Source organism: Pseudorasbora parva, chromosome 6, assembly GCF_024679245.1.
Source record: "Pseudorasbora parva isolate DD20220531a chromosome 6, ASM2467924v1, whole genome shotgun sequence".
Classification (NCBI taxonomy): domain Eukaryota; kingdom Metazoa; phylum Chordata; class Actinopteri; order Cypriniformes; family Gobionidae; genus Pseudorasbora; species Pseudorasbora parva.
Genome location: NC_090177.1, coordinates 41,360,108 through 41,366,260, shown reverse-complemented (window position 1 = coordinate 41,366,260; position 6,153 = coordinate 41,360,108). Strand labels below are relative to the sequence as shown.

Below are 6,153 nucleotides of genomic sequence, written 5' to 3'. Positions count from 1 at the left end.
AGGCCTGGCTCTCAGTCTCGGCTCTAATTCATCCCAAAGGTGATCTATCGGGTTGAGCTCAGGACTCTGTGCAGGCCAGTCACGTTCCTCCACACCAAACTCACTCATCCATGTATGGGCCACCGCTTTGGGCACCGGTGCACAGTCATGTTGGAACAGGAAGGGGCCATCCCCAAACTGTTCCCACAAATTTGGGTGCATGACATTGTCCAAAATGCTTTGGTATGCTGAAGCTTTAAGAGTTCCTTTCACTGGAACTAAGGGGCCAAACCCAGACCCTGAAAAACAACTCCAGACCATAATCACCCCTCCACCAAACTTTACAATTGGCACAATTTAGTTAGGCAAGTACCGTTCTTCTGGCAACCACCAGAACCAGACTCATCTATCAGATTGCCAGACAGAGAAGTGTGATTGGTCACTCCAGAGAACACGTATTTGATGCAATGGACTTATTGTGTACATGCATATTTTTACACTGTACTCATATTTACATTTGCATTTATGCATTTGGCAGACGCTTTTATCCAAAGCGACATTCAAGGTACACATTTTACAATTTGTCAATTCTTGCTTTCCCTGGGAATCGAACCCATGACCTTGGCGTTGCTAGCGCCATGCTCTACTGTTGAGCTACAGGAAAGCAGAATTTTTAAAAGCTTGAAAAAATAAAAAAAATCATATTTAAAAACTTGTATACTGACCCATACCACCAAACCGGTCCCTAACATTATCCATATCCCACCTCAGTAGCAGCAAAAGTGTTTTGCAATACAATACATTGTACGTATATAACCGATTTAAGTACATAGCAGTTTAGGATGCCTAATATAAAGTGTGAGGCACTTGAGCAACAATCTCCATTTAATTTATCCAATTAATCTCATTACTGTCCCGGACAAACCATTTAGATTTTCCTAACATGGTAGCACATAAATAATAAAAATGCACACACATATTGTCCTGATCAGAGGCGCATGATACAAATTTAAGGCAGAAGAAAGCCAGTTGTAACTAGATTGAGTGGATGACTTTTTTTTCCATGGTAACCGTAACCTACTGTCCTATAAATTCAGCATGCGCACATACCGACCCTTGAGCAAACATCTCTCACATGAGCGACCAAACCCGCTGTGCAGAGGAAGAGGCAGGAAGTTCCTTCTTTCACTTCCAGTCATGCTGCATGTATGTATCCGTCTGCAGGGTGGAGTTATGGAGCGGTGTCGACTGCGGTCAGAACAGGATATCAGCCGCTGTCTGCATGTAGACGGAGGGAGAAAATTGAGAAGGGAGGAGGAGAAGGAGAACGAGATTGGGGAATCAGTGGTTTGACGGCAAGAGATTATACAAAAATTCCAAAAGCAGTTGCTGAAAGTTTAAAAACAGACCTAACTATTTTAGTCTATAAACTCTATTGGTTATTTGGCCTAGGCAATCATTAAAGTGTCCATCATTTACAGAGATCTGTAAACAATCAAATTGTTAAACCAGCAATACCACCAACCACACCATCTCTTTTTGTTCACCCAAAAATGAAAATTAGCCCAAGATTTATTTACCCTCAAGTCATCCTAGGTGTATATGGCATTCTTCTTTCAGACGGATACAATCAGAGTTGTATTAAAAAATGTCCTGTCTCTCCAAGCTTTATAATGGCAGTGAATGGCAGAAAAGACCAACCATCCATTATAAAAGTGCTCCACACGGCTCCGTGGGGTTAATAAAAGCATTCTGAAGCTAATTGATGGGTTGTGTATGAAAAATCGATATATTTAACACGTTCCATATTCAACTTGGCATTGTCGTGCCAGTGATGTCAGACATTTTGAGCATTAAGAACTGTAAGCATTTTGAACTGTGAGAGGCGTTACACTTTCTTCATAAATTAAATACAGAAGGCAGTCTGGCAGAAGCTAGATATTTTACTTTATAATGTTTTAAATATGGATAGTTTTCTTACACAAACCCATCTATTCACTTCAGGAGGCCTTTGAAGCCTTGTGGAGCCCTTTTGTAATGGATGGATGCACTTTTTTGATCTTAAATTTTTGGGCTGCCATTTACTGCCATTATAAAGCTTGGAAGAGCCAGGGCATTTTTAAAATAACTCTGATCGTATTTGTTTGAAAGAAGAATGTCATATACACATAGGATGGCTTGAGGGTGAGTAAATCGTAGGATAATTTTCATTTTTTGGGTAAACTATCTCTTCAATGAGTAAATTATCTAAACTGGTTTCAAAACTAGTTGCATTGGAAAAACTAATGCAGCATTTACTGATTTTGCCTGGTGCTGCACAATTCAGTTCACATAACAAATGTGCATGTTTTAAATAATGGTCAACACATGCATGTGAATGGTAAAGGGTACATGCACGAGGCAGATTGTTTCTATCTCTATGTGTGTGTGTGTGTGTGTGTGTGTGTGTGTGTGTCGTATTGCAGTGGGCAGCTTGTGGTGGAACAGAAGGTCTCTGCATGGTGGGCAGTGTGGGCGGACTTCGGGATTCACCGTGAAAAACAACAACGAGCCAAGGACACTTCCCAAGCAGGGGTTCAGAGATGTGAGAGAGATTGCATGTGGAATGTTTTACATATTGTTTCTTCTTCAGTCATGAATAATCGTTCTCCTTACTATCTTCCCTCTGTATCATCTCTCAAATGATCTGGGTGGGAGCCAGTTGAAGTGGGCACAATGGCGCATTGTGCTGTAGCTTGTGGCGTCCTGTGCTGGCATTAACCTGCTTTCTGCCCCACGCACACAACAGTGCTTGAAAGTCATTTTTGGACCTGACCTGGAGCTTAGATTGTTGTTTTAGCAATAGTTGATTCTGTTCAGTTCCACTGAGTGCAAATGAATCCCTGCATATGCTTTTAACACAGATCCCTCAGCCTTAAAACTGTTTGATATGTTTGGCTTCAGAACAGTATTTTTCATCTTTCTGCATGTACATCCCCAGATCTTTACACACTCTGAGACAGAGGACGGTTTGTTCGACGTAGTGAGTTCGGTGGCAGTAGTTCCGGGACTAGTAGCAGCGATTTGTTTTCAAAGCGCTGATGAGCTCCAGATGTTTGGACCTGCTTCTGTTCGAGAGTCCAGAGGGCAAACAATTCACTCGCAGTACAGGGCTCAAAACAAATCCGTCTCGAGAATGGCGGGAGGTCACTTTGGTGGTTTGAAAAAGATGGGTTTCAGTCTTTGAAGCCAGTTGATGATTACGTGTGAATAAAAAGCTCAAGCGTGGACGAGCAATTGATTTCCAAGATCCTAGAAGGGTGCTCTTCATAGCCCCTACAGTTTTTTTTCCACACCAAGTACATTGTATGGGCAGTTGAATACATGCATGTCTGTATTTATGGGCGTTTATGTAGCCATGCATGTGTAAACACCCTCTGCCGTATGCTCACAACCTCAATATGGTATTTACGTGCACAACTATTCTGCCAACTTCATGTTGTCATTGTTTGGAACGGGACGACACTCCTTCCTTACACCTAATTTGTGGGCCAATTCAGACTAGGCCTGGCACTGCCAGCCAGAACTGATCTCATTGAAACCTGCTGGGATGAGATCACCTACACCCGCGACCCTAGGTAGGACAAGTGGTTTAGAAAATGGGTGGATGGAGATCACCTACTTGAACTCAAAATATCAAGATGTACAAGTAATGTGTTGATTCATGATGTGGCTTATGTCTTGCTGGATATGGCTTGAGTTTTAGCTGGCTTTCTTCATCAAGTGACCAACTGCAGAGGCACTTCCAATGACAAATGGACTTGAAACGTAACGTTTTATGTCAGAAGTTCTCAATAGCTGCCCGCAAGTGTCATCTAGCAACTCTCAATACCCTTCTGAGCTGTATTCGCCAAACTCTGGTCGGGCCAATCACATCGTGTATAGAGTCGGCGGGCGGGGCCATAATGACGACGGCTGAGTTGCGTTTGTGTGCTTCTGTAAACACAGAAACTGGCGGACGGCGGGTCTTTCGAATCAGCTCTGACCGCGACTCTGGAAGACTTGGAGTTAAGCTTTTCTCTGAGAAAAGAACAAAGAACGGCACTGAAGTCATTCTTAAAAAGGGAAGATGTGTTCGGAGTTTAGCCGACCGGATACGGCGAATGTTTAATCTGTCAGCGAGCTCTGCTTCACCTTCGTTGCTCTGGTTGGTGTAGCGCTATCCTATCGCGTGCAGAGGGAGTTTGAAAGACAATCGTTTATCCGTCCCTCGGATTGAGCTGTCAATGGTGAGTTTCCAGACCAAACAATAGCCTGACAATCAATAGCCTGACAAGCCAGAACCACATCAAAATGTTTTTTTGTCAAGATGTTTGTCAATCCGAGGGGCGGATAAACGGTTGTCTTTCAAACTCCCTCTGCACGCGATAGGATAGCGCTACAACCAACCAGAGCAACGAAGGTGAAGCAGAGTTAGTTGATAAATTAAACTTTCGCCGTATCCGGTCGGCTAAACTCTGAACACATCTTCCCTTTTTAAGAATGACTTCAGTGCCGTTCTTTGTTCTTTTCTCAGAGAAAAGCTTAACTCCAAGTCTTCCAGAGTCGCGGTCAAAGCTGATTTGAAAGACCGCCGTTCGCCAGTTTCTGTGTTTACTAGAAGCACACAAACGCAACTCGGCCGTTATCATTATGGCCCCGCCCACCGACTCTAAACACGATGTGATTGGCCCGGCAAAGAGTTAGGGGATTACAGCTCAGAAGGGTATTGAGAGTTGCTAGACGACACTCGCGGGCAGATTAGATTTGCTGCCGCTAGGGGGCGTCTGGATTTCTAGTCTAAGTTCTCAACCCTGTTCCTCGGAAACCCCAACAGTGCTTCTGTATGTCTTTTGTCGGGTTGAATATCGTCGGTTTGTGTAATTGTACCACCACTACTTGGGCCAGAAAAGGTCCAATCAAGCTCCAGTCCAATAAAACACATTTGAACAAGCTAATCGAGGTTTTCAAGATGACTGGAAACCTCTAGTCAAATGTATTTGGCCTTCCATGAGTAGGATTAGACACCCATGACTTAGACCGTGTCTACACTGGGCACATGCTATTGCAGAAAACTGTTCTGGAAAAGTAATCTGTGTCTACTGTCAGCAATCAACCATGACATCACAGTTCCAGCCAGTTCTCCTTTTCTTAATACAGTTATCTAACTTGCCGAAAAATACATGAATAGGAGTCAGACGGTTGGTAATCATACTGAACCGTGTTGTAATGGAAATGCTACCATTACTCACTGTGCTCGATAGTGGAAAAACACTTCTAGATAACAAGAACATTCAATCAAGACATAATCTTTTTTAAGTTCATTCCATATTGAACATATGACAAGTTTCTTCAATTTCTGGGTGAGGTTCAGATTTCAAACTGTGGTCAAGGTCAAGGATTTAGATGTTGAATAAGATGTTGTAGAATATTGCGACACAGTCTTACTCTGTATAGTTTATAACGCATATTTCTACAGCATTTGAACGAGAGAAAAGACATTTAAACATTTATATAAATTATTATTTTTTTACCTACATGGTACAGGGTAAGAGACAGCGTTCAAATATAAGACAGCAAAATTGTGCTGCCGTGTCCTCTAGACAAATGGAGATGTGTTGTTGAATGAATCAAAGTGATATGATTCATTGGTTGTGTATTTTATTTGAATTCATATGGATTTGTTAAATAATTATTTCCAGGCATATCCAACTTATTTACTGTCAATTATCTATATGAATAGTCCATACATAGCTTTTAGCACAATTAGGAATGATAAGATTAAGCATCAGTTGATTAATTAGCCTTTCGCCAACCCCTCCCCCAAAACGGCCATTGCCCAATCACACATCAATAGCAACCATTACTATGTGAGCAAGTCCGACAAACATTGACTCCAGATGGTGAAGCGGTGTGCCCACGGTGTTTGTAAAGCGGGCACTAGATACCGGGCCGGTTCTAGGCATGGGCAGGGGTGGGCGGATCTACCCAAACGTCGGCCTTGCTCACCTAATCCGAATTTAGGAACTGATAGTGTTCATTTGTTTTGACGATTTGTGCATTGATTAAAACAATCTGAGATGTGTTGTAAGTTGTAACACCAGAAATGATCATTACCAGAAATGTTTGCATTTTTTCCATTATTAACTGAAAATA

General features: G+C 42.3%; 1 non-coding gene across 1 annotated transcript; it reads right to left on the bottom strand.

Moving 5' to 3' along the window:
- Positions 1-571: 571 nt before the first annotated feature.
- On the bottom strand, positions 572-645 carry trnaa-agc (transfer RNA alanine (anticodon AGC)). Its single transcript has one exon. It is a non-coding gene; the product is annotated as a tRNA-Ala (tRNA).
- Between the last annotated feature and the right edge of the window lie 5,508 nt (positions 646-6,153).